This window comes from Wolffia australiana, chromosome 2 (assembly GCF_029677425.1).
Source record: "Wolffia australiana isolate 7733 chromosome 2, ASM2967742v1".
Taxonomy (NCBI): domain Eukaryota; kingdom Viridiplantae; phylum Streptophyta; class Magnoliopsida; order Alismatales; family Araceae; genus Wolffia; species Wolffia australiana.
In genome coordinates, this window is record NC_135836.1 from 5,267,655 (window position 1) to 5,288,338 (window position 20,684).

At 48.6% G+C, this 20,684-nt stretch overlaps 1 pseudogene; it reads left to right on the plus strand.

Annotated features, from left to right (window-relative positions):
• The first annotated feature begins 374 nt into the window (after window positions 1–374).
• Window positions 375–20,684, plus strand: part of LOC144715786 (uncharacterized) — a 32,236-nt pseudogene continuing 11,926 nt past the window's right edge.

The window sequence follows — 20,684 nt, forward strand, 5'->3', positions numbered from 1 at the left end:
GATGGTCCTCCCCACCTTTGGGACGATCGCGGCCATGAGCCGTTCCCGCCCCGTCGTCCCATGGAACCGCGACGCGGGGACTACCCAGTGCCCAAACGGCACTTCGACGATGATGAGCGTCGGCGCGAGGAGCATCGCGCACGCATCCAGAGGAGCGTGCGCGCCAACGTATCCGTCTTTGAGGGCTCTAGGAAGCCTAAGGAGTTCATCGACTGGGAGTCGAATATGAACTCGTACTTTAGGTGGTATCGGATGGACGATGACCTCTGTGTTGAGTACGCGGAGACACGACTTGGCGGACAGGCCAAGATCTTTGGGAGAACGAGCAATTCTCCGCCGAACGACGAGGACGACCCATTGTGTCTTGGGTGGAGATGGCGCAGAAGTTAAGGAACAAGTACGTTCCTCGCCAGTATCAGATGTCACTCTTCCTCTCGTGGCTCGACCTGAAGCAAGGTCGACTCCCCATGACGGAGCACATCGAGGCTTTCGAGGAATGCAGGATGCGTTGCTGCTTCGTAGAGGATCCACGTGTTATCATAGGGCTCTTCGCCCACGGTCTCCGGCCGACCTTGCGTAGCAAGGTCCTCGAGTGCCAACCGGCCGAGGTCGACGAAGCCTACCATCTAGTGGAACACATGGATCCACCCGCCGAGGACACCCCGGCACCTAGCGTACACACCGCACACGACCTCTACCCGTTCGGCCTTCTCCCGCTCGCACTACGCCACCCGCGACTACACGGGTCACCCCGTCCACCGGGGGACAAGGAACCCCCCCGGTCACCTCAGTGGGGTCCACCCCACAGGCTCGGGCCGCCACTAGCAATATGCTGGCCCGTAGCGCTGCTACCAGTCAAGCACATATCACGTGCTACAAGTGCCAAGGACGAGGACACCGAGCACACCAATGCCCATCGGCACTTTTGATCGAGGCCGGTGACGTTGAGCAGGATCATTACGATGGAGTGGACGTGCCCCAAGAGGACCACTACCATGGGAATGAGGAGTGTGCCCTTGAGTACGAGGAGCCCGATGGTCAGATCGGATATATACAGATCATCGAGGCACGAGGGACCACCCCCGTGGCACGCCGTGCATCCACCCGGCCATTGGCCAACATCGCCGTCGACACACCCGGCACTAGTAGAGGCCGACCATCTCCGCGGTTGACCACTCCCACTAGGACCCCTCTGGCTGCACCTCAGCCGACACCGTTTATTGATGTGGCCGTTCGTACTTCGATCTTCTACACGTACATCAAGATCAATGGCAAGGCGTGCAAGGTGATTGTGGACAGCGGCAGCTGCATCAATGCGATTTCCGATACTATGGTCACCGGATTAGGGTTGACCGCGATCGAGCACCCTACTCCGTATGATGTCTCATGGATCGACGCTTCATCACTATCTGTGAAGCGTCAATGTCACGTCCCGCTGAAGGTGAACACCTATGCCGAGGACGTCCTCTGCGATGTACTACCCATGAAGGTGGGTAGCATCATCCTCGGCCGTCCATGGTTGTACGATCACGATGTCACCTTGGCCGGACGTGCCAACACCTGCTCGTTCATGTATCAGGGACGACGGGTTACTTGGCATCCCTACACCATGAAGCCGGCGAACAAGCTGGCTACGACCAGACCCGTAGGGTTGGTGGTCATTAGAGGGCCCTTGTTCGCTCGTGACCTGGGTCACGAGGGAGACGACACACCTTTGTGTTTAGCCGTCACCCTCGACGTCCCCTCCAACACTCCAGCTGCCCCTCGTTCGCCCGAGGTAGCGGCTCTCATATCGGAGTTCGGAGATGTCTTCCCGGATGAGCTACCAAGTGGATTGCTCCCGATGCGGAACATAGAGCATGCAATCGACTTGGTACCTAGTGCCTCGCTACCGAACCTCCCGCATTATCGCATGGAGCCGCCGAAGTACGAGGAGCTACTACGGCAGGTCAAGGAGCTCTTGGAAAAGGGCCTCGTTCAGGAGAGCATGAGTCCCTGCGCGGTACCCGCCCTCTTAGCGCCGAAGAAGGATGGAACGTGGCGCATGTGCTGTGATAGTCGTGCCATCAACAAGATAACGGTCAAGTACCGTTTTCCCATTCCCCGGGTACAGGACTTATTCGACATGATGGCAGGATCCACTATCTTCTCCAAGATAGATCTCAGGAGCGGATACCATCAGGTACGGATTTGTCCGGGCGACGAATGGAAGACCGCCTTTAAGATAAAGGACAGTTTATACGAGTGGAGAGTTATGCCATTCGGCCTCTCCAACGCGCCTAGTACCTTCCAGCGCCTCATGAATGAGGTACTGCGCGCGTTCATAGGGAGATTCGTAGTCGTTTACTTTGACGACATCCTCGTCTATAGTCGATCCAGAGACGAGCACCTAGACCACCTCCGGCAGGTTTGCACAGTCCTACGGTGCGAGCAGCTCTACGCCCACCCGAAGAAGTGCAGCTTCCTCACCTCGGAGGTTGCCTTCCTCGGCTTCATCGTCTCAGCCCAGGGCGTTGCCGCCGACCCGGAGAAGGTCCGGGCCATCACGTCGTGGCCGACACCGGCAAATATGCACGACGTTAGGAGTTTCATAAGTCTTGCGACCTTCTATAGGCGATTCATACGGAACTTTAGTTCCGTTACGCCACCCATCACCAACTGCCTCAAGGAGGAGTCGTTCGCTTGGACACCGATAGCAGAGAGCTTTTCAGCAGATACAGCTCATGATGACATAGGCGCCGGTTCTACGCCTTCCCGACTTCGGGAAGGTATTCGAGGTTACATGCGATGCTTCGGGCATCGGCATCAGAGGCGTCCTCAGCCAGGAGGGTCATCCCGTCGAGTTCTTCAGCGAAAAGCTGAATGATGCGAAGCTGCGGTACTCCACCTACGACAAGGAATTCTATACCATTATACAGGCCCTACGGCATTGGCGGCACTACCTCCTGTCTTCGGAGTTCGTACTCTTCTCGGACCACAAGGCGCTCAAGTATCTGCACTCGCAACAGAAACTGAGCGATCGACACACTAGGTGGGTCGAGTACCTACAGGATTACACCTTCGTAATCAAGCACAAGAAGGCAAGGACAACGTCGTTGCTGACGCACTTAGCAGGAGATCCCATGTGCTGAACGTCATGAAGGTGACGATCCTAGGGTTCGAGACTGTCTGCGACGGGTACGACAGCTGCCAGATTTCAGCCCTGTCATCGCCGAGGTTCGATGAGGACCATCCCCGGATCACAAGGACTATGTCCTCACTGATGGATATCTGTTCTTTAAGAACAGATTATGTGTGCCCCGCACGTCATTGCGTGACTTCCTCAGGTGGGAATGTCACGTCGGAGGCCTTAGCGGTCACTTCGGCCGCGACAAGACGATCGCAACTGTAGAAGGCCAATTCTACTGGCCTTCCTTGAAGCGCGATGTTGGCAACATAGTTGCCCAGTGCCGTGTTTGTGCCTTGGCCAAGCATGTCAAGAAGAGCGCAGGACTATATACCCCACTACCGACGCCGAAGCGTCCGTGGGACGACGTGAGCATGGATTTCGTCTTGGGATTGCCTCGCACAGCGAGGCACCACGACTCCATCATAGTAGTCATGGATAGGTTTTCAAAGATGGCCCACTTCGTGCCTTGCGCAAAGATGTCAAATGCCGTGAAGGTCGCCCAACTCTTCTTCTGGGAGATCGTGCGCCTTCACAGCCTGCCATCCTCAATCGTGTCCGATCGTGACGTGCGCTTCACAAGTTACTTATGGAGGACCTTGTGGAGCCTCTTGGGCACGAAGCTCAAATTCTCGACTGCCTATCATCCACAAACCGATGGTCAGACGGAGGTAGTTAATCGGAGCTTGGGCAACCTACTCCGTTCCCTAGTAGGCGAACATCTCGCGTCGTGGGATCTCATCATACCACGCGCTGAGTTCGCATATAACTCCTCGGTGAACCGAACCACCGGGTTGAGCCCATTTGAGATTGCCTACGGCCAGGCACCCCGTCGACCCCTAGACCTAGCTCCCATAGATCCTCATGTTAGGGTTTCCGAGGACGCACTTGCATTTGCCCAGCATGTCTCTACATTGCATCATCGCATTCATGATAGGATCACTCAGCAGAATGCATTGTACAAGCAAGCCGCCGACTTGCATCGCCGACCCAGAGCATTTGACGTGGGAGACTTAGTGATGGTCAGACTTAGGCCAGAGAGGTACTCTCCCGGGACGGCTACGAAGCTGCATGCTCGTAGTGCCGGCCCGTTCCCGATCCTCCGAAGAGTGGGCGACAACGCGTATGTCGTCGAGATTCCACCTACTTGGGGAATAGGCTTAACATTCAATGTGGTGGACCTAGCTCCGGGCCCCTTCTCTCCCCCTTGCCCCAGCCTCTCTCGACCCCTTTAGTGTGAGTGAGTTTGCCGCGACCACTCCCCCGATTGTTTCACCTGATAGGCACGAGGCAATCAATTGTGTACTGCAGGAGGTAATTGACCATGCAGGTGAGGGAATATCGAGGAGGTTCCTAGTGCGGTGGACGGGACATACCTGCACGGACGACACGTGGATCACGGAGCAGGAGCTCCAACGCCTTCGGCTAGATCTTCTCCAGCCGCTGCCGTTCATCCACCCTGACTCGCAGGAGTCGAGTCCTTCCCACCCCGGGAGGGTTGATGGCGCAGCATCACCGGACGTCATCGAGCCAGCACGCGAGGAGACACCGGACGTCATCAAGCCAGATCGTGAGGAGCCACCATCATCATCGAGCCCGCCACCGTCACGTGTCCAGCTGACACGATGAGCTGCTGCAGTAATGCGCGACCCCGAGTTCAAATACTCGGCATGACGTACGCGCACATTATCATCGGAGCAGCCCACTTTTCCCCTTCGCTTTCGTTTCGTATCTTATCTGTCGTCTCTTTACATCTTTTATTTTTCGTCACCGTGTCTTTTGTGTCGTCGTGTAGTGAGGGGAAGAGCCCATATGAGGACATCTTCCCCTCACATGGGCCTGACAAGCCCATTATCTTTTCTTTTCTTATTTTCTTATCTTTTTCTTTGTTGTTAAAAGGGGGCCCACCTTGACCCATTATATAAAGGGAAGAGGTGGGCGTCCAAGACCACTCTTTGAACAAATTGGGAAGTTATTTTCTACGTGGAGTCGAAGAGTCACGTTCGCGGAGAGGAAGAAGGAAAGAAGAAGAAGAAGAAGAAGAAGAAGAAGAAGAAGAAGAAGAAGAAGAAGAGAAGAAGAAGAAGAGAAGAAGAAGAAGAAAGGAGGAGGAGAAGAAGGGAAAGGAGAAGTAGGAGGAGAGGGAAGAAAGAAAGAGGGAGAAGAGCACCCTCCGCCTGCGCTCGTCGACGTTCGCCGCCCCACCGCCGCCATTCGCCGCCCAGCTGCCGCCCGCGGCCGTAAAAAAACTGCCGGCGCCGCTCCTGTCAGTCTGTTCGTCAATTCCGCCGTCCCCGCCGTTTCACGACCGCCCTTTCCCCTCTTCGTCTCCTACCACCGCCCCCCTCCTCATTCCGCAGCCGTACGCCCTCTCCTCACCCATTCTTCCCGTGCGGCCGTTGCACCCGCTCGGCCGTGCCTTCTACCCGCTTCCTGCTTTCTGCCCGTCGCTCCGTCTCCCTCCGGTCGACCACACCCCCTCTCAGGCTTCTTTTCTTTTCTTTTCTCAGCTCAGCCATCGCGCCCTCCTTTTCTTATCCCGCCGCGCTAACTCCATTTACCACGATCACCCACCTAATTCCTCACCCCACCACCTCTACGCTTCCTTATCCCCATCATCTGCCCTTCGGCTCCCCCCTTCGCCGAAACACCACCAACCGATCACCCTACCCTCCCACCGGCGGTGACCCGTTCTGGCTAGTAAGCGTTCAATGAGTGCGGCCCGTGCCCGTCATCGGATCCAACAGTCGGCGTCGTCCCGATTGGGTGCCCCTCAACTACGTGCGAGCTGCTGATGGCGACGGTTTCTCCTGCGCCCCCACCTTCGACATCTCCTGCCTGCTGCCCCGGATTCCCGCGTCCTCACGGACCTCCGATTACGAATCAGTCGCCAGCGTGACGACGGTATTCCCCTCACCCACTCTCCTTTACGTCCTTTACCTTCTTCAGTGCACTTTCGGTTCGCCTCTACCGCGCTCGGGTTAGATAGGTGAGCGTGAGACAGGTCGAGCCAACGACGACATTTCTTGAGAGTCTTTACCCGTCCGGTACGAGTCAGGAATACCCGATGCGTGTGAGCACTTCAGCGGGAAATTTCCCGTTCGGCAACGTACTCGCCCCCGACCCTCTCGGGCGAGGTTCAGGAGGCCCGTCAGGCTTCACTCAGGCGACCCGTCATTTCTCTGGGATGGCAATCACTGCTCGTCGGCGCACGCAAGTACTATATTAGGGCTTTCATTCATTTATCTCGTCATTATCCTCTGTCCACCCGCATTCATCGGACGACGTCCATCGACGTAGTCCGATTAGTTACTTGATACGATACCGAGCCCTTACCCTCGTTGACGACCGGATGACGTCGCGACGACGTCAGGCATCAGCACCAGGGGCAACGGGCGCATGCACACACAACTAAGGGCAGAGGCGCTGTAGTGGTTGGCGCGCGACAGGGTCCAAACGAGCGGCGGGCACAGGTGTGCGTGGCAGAAGGCGGGCGCACGATGGGATATGGGTGAAATGAGGCGCTGATGAGCAGTGGGTGTAGGCGTGCGCAGCTGAAGGCGGGCGCACGGCAGGATACGACGCGGTAGGGCGCCAGTGCGTGACAGGTGCAGGCACGCGCGTGATAGGTGGTATGCGCACGGGCAAGACGTGGTGCGGGCAATACAGGCGTGCTGCGGGCGCAGGGCCTTGCAACAAAAGGGGGCGCACGACGAGATGTGGGCACGCAAGCAGGTCCGTGGGTGGATGTGGAGAGGAGGCCATGATCCCACGATCTACTAGATGATCTATCTATTCGCCGAAAGAAAGAACTAAGAAAACTCAACTTCAACTTTCAATTCAATTTCATCTACAGGTCCTCTTTGGCATGGCGGCCTTTATATAGGGTCGAGGCATGCCCAATTGGCCATCACAGGAGGGAACCGTCTCTTGACGAGTGGCCCTCTGGTGGCGACGACGTCAACGCACCATCTTCGGACGTGCCGCCACCGTCATCCAAGATGCCTCGCATCCTAACTCGTCATCAACGTCAACTGAAGAACCGCCATGATGACGACCACATCAATGCACTGACGACGGACGTGCCTCCACTTACGCATGACATATCCCGCGTCATGACACATCGCCAACAACAACTGCAGAACCATTCGTGATGTGACGAGTTGACACGTCACCTTGTCCTTGATGGTTATTTAATTTCTTATTTTCTCTTTCCTCCAAGGCCTATATGTAGGCCAATGTTGCAAACGGACACTTAGCGAGTTTATTTCAAGAGTTGAAGTTTTCCCCCCCTTGGAAGGCTCGCCCTATCTTCCCCGTCCCGTTTTGGTCGCCGCCTCCACCGATCACCACCGCCGCTGATCGCCATCGCGCTCTGCGCCCTTGGCCACCGCACTGCGCCCCGGCCGCCCGTGGCCACTATGCCCCTATGCCCCTGGCCGCCTGCACCCGCCACGCGCTTGGCCGCCCGCGCCCGCGCCCCTCTGCCGTCTATGCCAACTGCGCCTTGTCCGCCTGTGCTTGTAGAGTCCCCGGGCGCCAGCGCGTACCCACCGTGCCCCTGGACGCCCTAGCGGCTGCTGGTCGCCGCGCATACCGTTTAGGTGTTGGGGCGTTGCCCCCCATCCCACAAGGGGGCGACTCCCCCTTTAAAAGAACCCTTGCCAACTGACTGCGCAGTTGGATCCGCGAACACCCTGTCGAAGCACACGCAATCGTCCCGCCAACGACGCGTCGATAATTTCCTACAGCCTCTTCATGCACTATCTAGTGCAGAGGTGCTTCTACACTCTTTGGTGTCCGTGTTCTTTGTCCAATATTCTTCAAGTGTTCATCCGTTAGGCCTTCGAATCTTCTAGCGATCGCCGTTCGAAGTTATTGATTTTGGTGCTTTGCATCACCACTGTGGTTGTAAGACAGTGCTCCTGCCCTTGACGAGGAGAGGGCCTGCACCATCAGTATTTTCACCGGATTTAATTTTCGAACTTGATCATGTGATTTGTGGTCTGTTTTATCCCATCACCCCTAGTTGTCCTAGGATCCAGTTCCCGTCATCACCTAGCTCTGTCACATCTAGTCATCCTGCATCACCCTCTCAGAATGACAAAAATAAAACCATTCAAAAGGACGAGGTCCCAAACACAATAGGCCTGCCCACAATTTGAAAGGAAAATTACATTCAAAATAAGCGTTAAAAAACGAGCGCTCACTGAAGTGTCGTGAAGCAAGGTCCTTGAACTACATGTTGCGGGCATCGGCTCAAGTAGCTCGGCGTGCGTGATGATGTTGTTCTGTGCTCGTGGCGAGATGGTCCCCCATCAGAGGACTAGTGTCATCTGGTACTGACTGGGCACATACTTGCTCCTCAGTTTTTGAGCCATCTTGGTCCATGTGGTGATGGGCCTTCCTTGTCGCTTTGAGGAGACGCGCTCGTTCTCCAAAAAGATCTTGGCTTGTCTGCCAAGTCTCGTCTCTGCATATTTGATGCACTGGTTGTCATCGGTCCGGTACCGTCGAAAGTAGGGGTTGATGCTCGACTCCTAGTCGATGAACTCCTTCGGCTTTCGCGACCCTTTGAAGATGGAGACGTCGGCTCGGACGCTCTTTTGGATCTGGGCTCGATGCTCTTTACATCGGCATCAAACCTCCAGGTTGCATCTGTCTACTAGATTGCATCTCAACGGCCATGGTTAGTCCTAGACACATTTTCAAAATTATGAAAAACAGATGCTATGATGCGGGTACGAAGACGTGCTGTGAGTGTAAACCAAAAGACACAAAACACAAGACTCTCATGGGGGAGGCCCATATACACGCAGGAGGGGGCCTCCCTGCAGTCCACGGCTGACGAAATAAAAACAAGCGATGCGAAGAGGGCTTCCATAAAACTGTGAAGGACCTCCGTAAAAACTGTAAAACAGCACGAAACAAAACAACACGATGCGGAGATGATTTTGAGCCTGGTAGTGGAAGCTCGCGTTCTTCACGTCGGCTCGGGCTATGTGACGTGGCTGACGACGAGCTTGGACGTGCTTGATGGGGTGGTCCTCCATCACCTTTACCACTAGGAACCTGGTCCAAAACTGTTGTAACATGACTTACGCCAGGATCAAACGGCTCGTGCGACACCACAAGGAGGGCAGGGGTACTCATGTCATGCGATGGAGACGAATAATGTGGGCATAATGCATGTGATAATGCGACGATGAAATAAATAACAAGTATAAATCTATCGTCGACGGACACCAACAACCACTAGGGCATGGTAAACGTGACATGAGAATGCCACTAGGCTCCTAATGACCCTAACAAAAGGTTGAAGGCCGACTGTACAAGCATGGCTACTGCCGCTAGTGCGTGCACTATCGATGCGCCAACCAAGGTCGTACCGATTGAAACCTATCCCCCTATATTTCACTCCTATAAATCACTAACCTAACCCCAAAATTAGAGAATGCTCGAGAGGTCGTGAAAGAAGTAAATGAATGCATAAAAATAAATAAGTGTGAGTGTACTAGTTTCGTTATGGACCTAACGTTTGTGTCAGCAATAACGGAGCTGGCCGGCGTGAGGCCGGCCGATGATGACCTGCGGCTGCAGGCGTTGATGAGCGACTGGCGGCCATAGCGGCAGCACAAGCAAATGCAGCGGCAGCGTGCAGGACGATAGCGTGCGGGAGGGTTTGCAGTAGTGGCGGACAAAGCATAGGCGAAGGCAGTGACAGTTTTTTGGTGAGTCTAACTTCACATTTTGTTTCAAATTCTTCTTCTCCTCCTATTGGGTGCACCCCCTCCCCTCTTATAGGTGGTAAATATGGGCATGTCCCCTCAGAAATAAAGGGGAGAAGGCCCAAATAAGGGGTCCTAAGGGTACCTAATAGTAGAGAGGCCCACAAACATGGCCATACACAAGCACGTTCACGGACAAACATGTAGGACCTTACGAGGGCCCAAAAACGTGTGAACTAACACACGCTACACGTACGTGGCCACACGTACAAGGCCTACGAAATAAGAAAGATAGGCGAAAAATAAAGTCAACCCTTTAGGGCCCATTGACTAGGCCAAGTGCATTGAAGGTCGGACTGCGCGCGTCATCTCTTACTCAACGAATTGGTCAAGACAGTATGTTAGAAACTAGATGGTCCCCCATCACGTCCCTGTAGGGGAGCCGAGGTTGGATGAATTGAGGAGGAGAGGCCGCGGGTCGCGGTGGTGGATCTGAACAGGGAATCTGAGTGGACATCCACGCGTCCACGTGCGATGGAATTTGCGGCCTGATCGGCTGTGGACTGAGACACAACCGGCCGCCCAATTTGTTGATCGGTGCAGTGTTTGTCGATTGCAATCGAGCTAACATCGAACTGGCGGTCTTGATGAAGTGGAAGAAGGTGGCCGATCACGGATCGTCAGCGGGAGTCGAGGAGACAAAGCAAGAACGGTGATTCCTAGTAGCTGTGGTGAACGAGGTAGATATTACGGGTCGCAGGCCGGGCGCTGGACTTGCAGTTGACAAAGGCCGGGTCGCTGACGTTGGATTCAATGAGCACTGTTGGCCTTCAACAGATGAACGTAAGGAAGCGTTGACGACGAACAATGGTTCCTTTTGTAGTACTTTTAAAAAAGAACCTGCAGACTAGTTTTCCATGGTTGCGAATGTGGGGAAACCCTAAAGAGAAAGAAACAAAACTTTCAATTGTTCAAATATGGTTCTAATAAAAAGACACACCTGCATACCAATCCTTATATAGGATTGGGGTGGTAGCCCTAATGTGCCACCTTCGGGGAGATGTCCACAAACAAGGACTCTCCCCTAATTGCCAGAACCAAAAAACAAAACACGAAAAAGAACATGAGGAGGCCCGTAACACGGGTTGGGCCTCCATAAAATCTATGAAATAAACTCCACCCGCAGGAAATAAACGAGCACTAGGGATCTGTCATCAAGCATGATAACAGAAACTCCGATTCTTCACGTCGGCTAGGGCTTCATCATTGGGGTGGTCCTCCATCAAGTATTCAATCATGTGATAGATTCTTTACCCTCAACCTTACAGATGTAGTTCGTCCTTAGATTATATATCAGGAGTCTCCTTCTCTCTGTGTGCCTCTCTCTCTTTGTCTTTCTCTCTCTCCGCAATTTTACCTCTTTATGATTTCTCTCAACCCCTCTCTATCTCTCCCTCACTCCTCTTTTGGTCTGCATTTGACTCTCTTTCTCTCATTCAATCTATCACTGTCTACCTCTCCCTCTTGCACTCGCTCTCGGCCTCTCTATTACTCTTTTTGTTTGATTCTGTTTCTCTCACTCTGTCTCCCTTGTCTTTGTGTCTCTCTCTTGGTCTCCCTCTTACTTGCTTTGTCTCTCTGGCTCTGTCTTTCTCTATGTCTCTGTCTCTCACCCTCTTTCTCTCTTAATGTGTCTCTTAAAGTTTCTCCCTCTCTCTCTCTCTCTCTATCTCTTGGTCTCTCTCTTACTTTCTCTCTCCCTATCCCTTGGCCCCTCTCTTACACTCTATTCTTGGTCTCTCTCTTACTTTCTCACTAGTGATCTCTTCGCCTGTATCCCCCTCTCTATTTCCCTCCCTCTCTCTCACTCCCTATCTCAATTTCACGCCTTTTCTTTATGTCTTTCTTCTTTTTTTCGACCAGGGTTTTGGTCAATCTCTTTCCATCTCTCATGCACTATCTCTCTTTTGTTCTCTCCTTTTTTTAATCACCCAACCACTCTAGTTCCCTCTGTCTCACTCCCTTTTTCTCCCTCTTTTACTGGACGTTCTCTCTTGTACTTTAACGACTGCTTCTGTTTCTCCCTTTTCCTCTTTCATTTTCTCCTCTGCGCTATCGCTCTTGAACTTCCATCTCTCAGTTTTTCTTCCAGCTCATTTTACTTGCGTTCACCCTCTCGCACACAATTTTACATTTCTTACTCTCTTTATTTCATTCCCTCTACTTTTGTCCCTCTGTTTTTCTTATCTTTTTTGGTCGAACACGCTCGCTGCATTTCTACTCTTTTTTTCGCTAAATTTCTACGCTCGCTGCATAAATCTCTCTTCCGCTCTCTTTCAACTCTCTATTTCTTTCCCACATTGAATCTCTCACCATCTCACACCTTCTCGGCCTCTCCTCTCTCGCAATCTCACTTAGTCTATACCTCTCTTTCTCTCTCGCAGTCTAATTGTCGTCTATCTTACTCCATCCTGCAATCTCACTCTCCCTCTCTCACTCTGTCTCATGCAAGCTCTCCCTCTCTGCAATATCTATGTCTGTCTTTCTTTGCCAATCTCGCTCGCACACCCTCTCACCCTCTTTTTCTCTCTAAATCTCTCTTTCTCTCTCTCTTTCTCTTTCGCTTGCAATCTCTTTCTGTCATTCACAGTCTTTCTCTCTCACTCTCTCGCTATCTCTTTGATTGTGGCTCTGTTTTTCTAGCCGTGTTTTTTGTTATCTCCCGCTCTCTCCACCTCTCGCTATCTCTCTCTCTCGCTCTCTTCTTTGCGATCTCTCTATCCCATTTTATCTCTCTCTCTCTCCCTTTCTTTCCTTTGCCATTTTTTTTCTCCCTGGCTCTCTTTCTCGCTCTCTTCTTCGGGATCTGTTGCCATTGCTTTTCTTTGATATTTTTTCTTTTTTCCTCTCTGGCAGATGTAACACGACTATCGCGATCGGACGACTCATGTTATACCACAGGGGAAGATGATGAGAGATGTATGCAACATGTACGAATGTATGCAGATGCATAGAAATTCAATGAGAAATAGGCGGCAATTTCTGATTAGATTGATGATCAATGAAGAGACTAGAGAGGCTAGGCAGAAATCAAGCTCACAATGATCCAGTTTTCTGGTTAGACGACCTATGACGAGGGGGACAACAAAGTGTCGTAGGGCGTCCGCGGTCCGCGTCCGCGACCTATGATAGCAACTCTACCGATATCAAAAAATGAATCCCTAACTCTCAACAAAGGTGGCTAGTCCTATCAATGTCTTTTAAACTCCAAGGTAGAACTAGATTGAGAAAATAAATCGCCTATCTCAGTCTATTCCATAAAAATATTTTTAATTTTGTCCTCAAAGTATACACTTCTGCTATTAGAACTACTTAAAATAAGGGACACATGCCTCTCCTTTTCTAAGGATTACCTCTCCTTCCTCAATATCAATCATAGCGCTTGCTGTTTTTAGGAAAGATATTCCAAAAACTAAGGGTGTTTTCTTTGATTTTCCCTCTCGGCTTACAAAATCAGATCTGAATCGACACCCCTCTATATCAATGCAAATATTGGAAATTTTTCCTCAGTAAGCTATCTCGACTCCATCATCAAAACAAGAAACATCAAAGTAGGGCATTATCTTTCCTATAGAGTGTCTCTCAAACATTGAAGAAGGCATGATATTCAGATTGGAACCAAGATCTATAACTACATTCTTAAATTTTGTTCCTCCAATTTCACATGTAATTTTAAACACTCTTTGTTCCAATGTTTTCTTATATAAGTTCCTCCTCCTAGGAGGTTTTGCTACAAGTTTTTCTAATGTGACTTGAGGGTTTTGGCATGTTGGCACTCCTACTTTATCTCCTAATTTGACTAATCCTCCACTATTCTCTTTGCTTACCATGTCATCTATATGTCCTTGACATCTATCGTTCTCTATTTTTGTAATTCTTTCATTGAATTCCATCGTATGATCCTTCACTTGAGATAACATGGATATAATAGATTGGACTACTGGAAATATGTGAGAATGATCAGCGATAGGAGCACTCATATGTGATTCCTTGGTCATCAGAGAACTTGATCTAGTAGGGATATTAAGTTGGGGCTACTACTAGTATTGATAGGAGCACTCATATCTATTCTTTTAGTAGAAGAGTCTATATCTTGATTTATGGCTTTATGAGATTGTGACTTCTGATATCTAGGATATTCCAGAGGATCATCGAACTCAAAATTAGGGTTTTCAAGAGATCCTGTTTTTCCTTATTCAAAACCCTTTAAGTTTTCCCTTGGATCATCTCTATAATTTCCTTCTCCCTGATTCCTATAAGAGTTTTCCTTAAATGCAAGATATTCTTCAAAACTTGGTGCTCATAAAATTCTCTTAGTTTCTTACGAGTGGTATCTTCATAGGAATCTAATGAATGTGTAGAATAATGTAAACAGTCACTCAATTCCATCATTTTCGTAATCGGTTTACGATGGCGTACCTTGTCCTAGGATTTTATTGCTTGCTGGACTTCTATTATGTTCCATTTTCTCCTCTGCGATAGTCTTCCCTTTCTGTAATATCAGAGTGTGAGAATAAAAAATCAAAAAAAAAATTTACCTCAATGGATGCCTAGAAGTCCCAAATGCGAGGATCACCTTCTTTTAAAACACATCCACTCAAGAACAAGGTTAGTTCACATTAGTTCCAGCAATAATAAAATATAAAAATCTCTGATAGTTTGTTTTAACAATTGAATCTCTGATATTTTATTTTGAGAACAAGTCAGATTATCTGAACAAGAAAACCAAAATAAAAAGGAAAAATGACAAATTTGGAATTTTCACTATATGTTTTGAAAAAAATCAAAATTCTGAATTAAATGAAAATTTTGAATTCAAATACAGAATGTAGCAAAACAGTGATGCTCACTAGATATGTATATTTTTTATGTATTATGTTTTTGATACTCAATGTGCCTCCCCAGAAATGGCACCAATTAATAAGGCTAATTTTGGTGTTGTTAAATGCAAGTTTAGAAGTGTCGTTTTGATTTAAGCTTATACAATAAATTTATAGAACTCCCTTTTTAAAAATATAGAAACTTTATGATGAGAAATGGGTCGAACCAATAAGAGGCTCTTTGAAATAATTTTTATCCTAATTCCAATGAATTTATTCAAGAAAGAACTAACTTTTAGATTTAATGGGCCTTTATGGTGTTTAATTTTGTTTTGTAATTAATTAAAATTAAGCAAAATCTTAATACGGATCCTAATATTTCCGGTCAAAACACTCTAGATAGCATAGTTTTGATTCTTGTATTAGATTAATTCAGATTACCAAAGTTTGAATCAATCTGATTTATCAACACAACTTTTTGTATTAAAATTGGGAATTTATAATTAAGAAAGGGGTCTTAAAATTGGGTTCGAAGATGGACGGATTTTTCAATGAAATTTTGAATTTAGTTATTTTAAATGTTGACAAAAGAGAAAGCAGACGAAATAACTTAGAGAGGGAGAAAGTATAAAACATTGGGGGAAAATGAATTATAGATGAAATTTGACTCTAATATAGGGAGCTAAGATACAGATTGAGATAAAAATCAAGGTAGAACTAAGAATATAAGATCAGATGCTGAATCAGATTCAAATTGTAATCCTAGTCACCATGAAAATCAACTCCAAGGGCATGTACATTTCGCCCATGCCCTAGCATTTTGGAAATCGTTCACGAAGAAACTTACAATTTTGATGCTTGAACCAAGATCTGTCAACTTCAGAAGCAAACCGTGTGTCGTTCCTGGCCAAAATATTGGGGGAGATCTTCGTCGATAGTTTTCCCCTTCTTCCCAACCTTTATTTTAAGATCAACCCTTATGGATTGTAGAGGGTGAAAAGACAAACATACCCTCAAAATTGGGGCACAATTGGATGGCTAGATCTCAAGATATTGCCATTTTAGTGGTGAATAATCCTAGCCATTGGATCTTTTTTTATCTCTCATCCACGCAAATAGAAGTATCATTTTCTGATTCATCGCCTTGTTTCTCTGCCCTCAGATCACACGCTACCACGTCGTTCTGCTCAGAAAACATCAAAATCATTATCGTTGATAAGAGAGAGAGATTATAACTTTTTAGTGGGCGAACAACGTGGATGGCACACAGATTTAGCTAAAAAAATATTTTTAAAAATGTCAAATAAATTATAAAATAAATTATTTTAATTCTAAAAATTATTCTTGGCTATATAATAGTCAGAAAAATATAAAAAATATGAAAAATTCTAAAAATATTAGTAAAATCATTAAAGACCTCTAGCCAAGTATTTTATGCCCTGCGGAAAAAAATAATTCTTCAATGCACTGATGTTAAATGTCATGTAAAAAATACAACAAAATAAAAACAATCATAAAAAATAGCGCAAGCCATTTATGTCCATTTAATTATGATAACATACAAGTATGGCTACTAAAACACATATATCTGGCGCACTCTTCATCAATTTAACATTACAATTAGCAAGTAAGTATGTGGCTGCCGAGTTTTTTACTCTATTCTTCCTCTTCATTTTTATCTTCCTTAACACATGTCTCTCTTTCCCTATCTCTATCTCTCTCCCTACATGTCATTTCACTATCCTTGTCTCTGGCTCTCCTTTGCTCTATCTTTTCGCGATCTTTGTCTCCCTCCCAAACCCCACTACCAATTTTTATCTCTCTACAGGTTTTGTTGTTTTTTTGTCAAATTTTCTTGTGGCCTGTCCCTTGGTTTGCGCATGGGTTATGTCGCTAAGGCCCACATAGGATTTTCAACGAGTGGGTCAGGCCGAGGACCCATTTGTCCATGTTGTCTTTTTTTTTAATTTCTAGATTAGGTCTAGCCTTTAATACATGATGCTGACTCCCATGTGAATCCCCCCTTTCTGGAGTAAACATCTCCTTAGTTATAATGGCCTCTGCTGGAGCCCAAGGCCAATGGCGGTTAGGAGTTAGTAGCTGGCCTTTTAGTCTTATGGCCAAGGCCATCTAGCCTTCTAGATGTTTATGACGATGTTAGTGTCGGTGGCGGATCTTCGGGGTTGCTAGGGGAATGGGCTGTGGGAGACGGGCAATAAGGACGGATAGAATGGTGACGTCGTTGAGGCAGACAGACGAAGGCCCTTTAGAAATTGTGAAAATGATAGAGAGAGGCATAGTAGTGTAGAAACTTGTGATACAACCTTGGCTGTGTGGGTGACACCAAGATTAAATGCCTAGTCATACCTTTCGGGATGTCTTAACTGGATTTGTTTAGGCAGATGGCAGATCCCATTATACTCAGATTTAGGAAGCGGGTCTCACTGTCGGATGCTTCGTAGGCCCCAAGGGGGACCAAGTAAAACATGGCATTCGATTCCTACTTAATGCACTTCAGGAACATTTCACACTTTCCAAGCTTAATTTGCCTTTTGAACCTGTTAAATATTTAAGGTGTCCACCTCTCACACGAATGTGGCTGTTAAAGCTTAATCCCCCCTCATTGGCGCGACGCTGATTGACATTGCCCAAGATGTTGAAGATGCCCTAATGTACTTACGCTGGATGTGTGATACTGGCCATGTTACCTCAGTTCCTCCAAGCATAAGTTTGCATCCACATCAACCTCCAAGTCTATCATGGAACACGTTGTCCTCTTCTCGACATGCATTGCCCTGGCCACATATCATATCTTTTTGAAATCTATGTCCTTGTTTCTGGCCTTAATATCAGTCCGTCAGCCGTGAGATATTTTCTTCCCATTTCTTGGCCCGGATTCTTGGCCTCTTTGGGTTCCCTACAGAAATCATCTAGGCCTCCTTATTTCTCATCTTTATTTCCCTGCCTTCTGTTACCATCCCTCAAGTCTCTACTTTACCATGTCCATGAAGTCTAAACTTGTGGTGGCCTAATTGATACTAAACCTGGTTCTCTTCCCACTTGCATCTACACAGCTGCTCATAACTCTTAGAAGTTTTGTTATCGCGTGTGGTTCTATACTCCCGCTCATCAAGATGGAGGGAAACCCGGACAACCTCATGAACTTCTGCTGTGAAGTGATACCAAACTCTACGCCAGCAGAGGCCCGTTAGTGCCTATGCAGCATAGCCAAGTCAAATAATCGTGTGCTCGGCACGGACATCAACATCCCGGGAGTCATTAACCTGTTGCTCAAGGCTTGCGGCCAGCAGGTTCAAGTCTTTGGATGCTAAAAAAGCCGTTCGCGATGTTCTCTGCACTGCTTTCATTACCGGATGTACTGCAACTTTGTACCAGCCCTCCTTTGCCACAACCCACCTCCTCTTTCCTAGTCATCAGCCATTTGTCCATGTCTATCTCCTTGTAATTGCTCTTGTCTTAAGCCCTTTTGAACCACCCCGGGTACGACATCTGGTTTAAGGGCTGAGCCACTATGATGGGTCTCTGATAACAAAGTGAGGTGTCCTTTCTTCTCTTCCTCATTTTTTGTCCTATGAGGGCCGTGCAAGACATCTTCAAGACAATAAACCTTAAAAAAATTGCAATGATACACCTCTGTGTTGGCTTTTTTCATTGTGGGGCAGAGACTAATAACATCCGCTCACCCTTTTCAATATATTTTCGTAAGCCTCGAGAACTCTCAAGAGAAGCCCAAAGAGTATCATTAACATCCGGAAGAACCAGTGCAAAATGAAACTACCGAATTATAGGATGCTCTACACGACACACAGTATTTCATTTTCAGAAGCAAGAGGAAGATGCGTCCCAATTGACCAATGTGCTATAAACACTAGACTAAGAGAGCAAAGATGATCCATTTTCACGGAGCTTTCCCGACTAAAGGTACTGATCTCTCCGCGTGACCCTGCTCTTCTTTGCCGACCCAGCAAATGCAGACCCATAAGCCAGCTCAATCTTAAACATTGTAAAGTCATTTTAAAAACAAAATCATCCATCTCTAAGAAACGTATTTGATCATATAAGTTTGAAAAAGATCATGTGTTTTCAAGCACAATATTTGGGCATGATTGATGTAACACGTAGTCGGCCGGGATCGATCGGCACGTGTTACAACACAAGAAGGTATGGATACGTGCCATGATATGCGATATTAATGAGATGTAACTTTCTTTAAAATTTTAATGACAAGTACAAGATAATTCTGTTCAATTCGGACGATCAATTAGGTTGACGAAGTTTGATTAGATCACAATCAGACTTCTCAATGTCCCTTCGGACCAACTAGGCGTCTATGAGAATGAGGGGTAAAATTAATTACCGGGTGGCTTCCAATCCTCCTCGGTAATGACTAGTGATACCACGAAAGAAATTCCTATCTCTCACAAGGGCAGTGGCTAGATTCAACATGGCGATTCAAAGTCTCAAAGGAAGCAGAACACACTATCAACAATACTGAAAGAAGTAAAAAAACTACGAGTGTAGGGGAGAGAATTGAACTTGAATGGACTAGGTCTGATATCCGCAGCAGAGAAGGTGGTGGCGACGATGTCAACGCACCATCTTCGGACGCGCTGCCACCGTCCTTCGAGATGATCTGCATCCTGACTCGTCGCTAACATCAACTGAAGAACTGCCTTGATAATGACCAAGTCCCGCATCATGACACGTCGTCAATGCCAGATCCAGAACTGCCCTTTGACGTGACACGATAACACGTCGTCTACTTTATTTTATTTCTCGTATTTTCTCTTTCCTCCAAGGACTATATGTAGGCCAATGCTGCAAGAAACATTTGGTGAATCTATTTTCAAGAATTGAAGTTTTCTTTCTTCTTGGAAGATTTGCCCTATCCTCCCCATCCCGTTTCGGTCACCGCCGCCGCTGATCGCCGCCGTGCCCTGCGCCTTCGGCCGCCGCTCCACGTCCTAGGCCATCGCCCTGCCCTTGGCCGCCCACGTCCCTAGGCCACCACCTACACAAGCAGCCTGCCCACGCGTGCAACCCACCCGCGCGCAAGTCGCCGCCTATGCAGGCCGCCGCCCACGCAGGCCTACTTGCGCGCAGGCCGCCGCCCACGCGGACCATCACCCGCATAGGCCTGCCCCATGCACAGGACGCTGCCCACACAGGCAGCCTGCATCCCGTCTCCCCTAGTCATCCTACATCTGAAGGCTTGAGAGATGGTCAGGCTGGATCAGACGGTCTCTGGTATGTGGACTACGAGTAGCACAACAATGGAAGAACACTAGGCGAGTGTGATGTACCAAGGATAATGTAGATGGTTGGGCGCGCATGGTTGCTCAAGTGGCCGCTGATGGGCACGGAAACGTACAGACGTGTGTGAATGTGGGCAGAACAGGCACGATAGCGTATGGGCACCGCGGTGCTCGCGCGCAGTGATGCCAGAAGTCGTCTAGATGTCGTTCGGTTGATGCCGAGGGTAGCGGCTTGGTATCGAATAAGGACTCTATCAGACAACGACGGTCAGTGTCGTCCGATAATGCGGATGGACAGATATGAATATTGACAAAAAATGAGAAATGCCCTACGTGTAGTACGTGCGAGTGCCGATGTGCAGTTGTGTCGTTCCAGAGATCCGACGGGGTCACCTAGGGTATGGTCAACCAGACCACCCGAACCTCGCCCGAGAGGGTCGAGGACGACTATAACGCCGAACGGGAATTTTCCGCTTAGATGCTCACACTCGTCGGGCTCGCCCGACTCGTACCAGCCAGGTAAGACTCTCAGAGAATTCGTCGACGTTTTCTCAACCTGTCTCACTCTCACCTACGTCTAACCCGAGCGCGGAGGGAGGCAAATCGAAAGTCTACTGAAGTAGATAAGAGATGT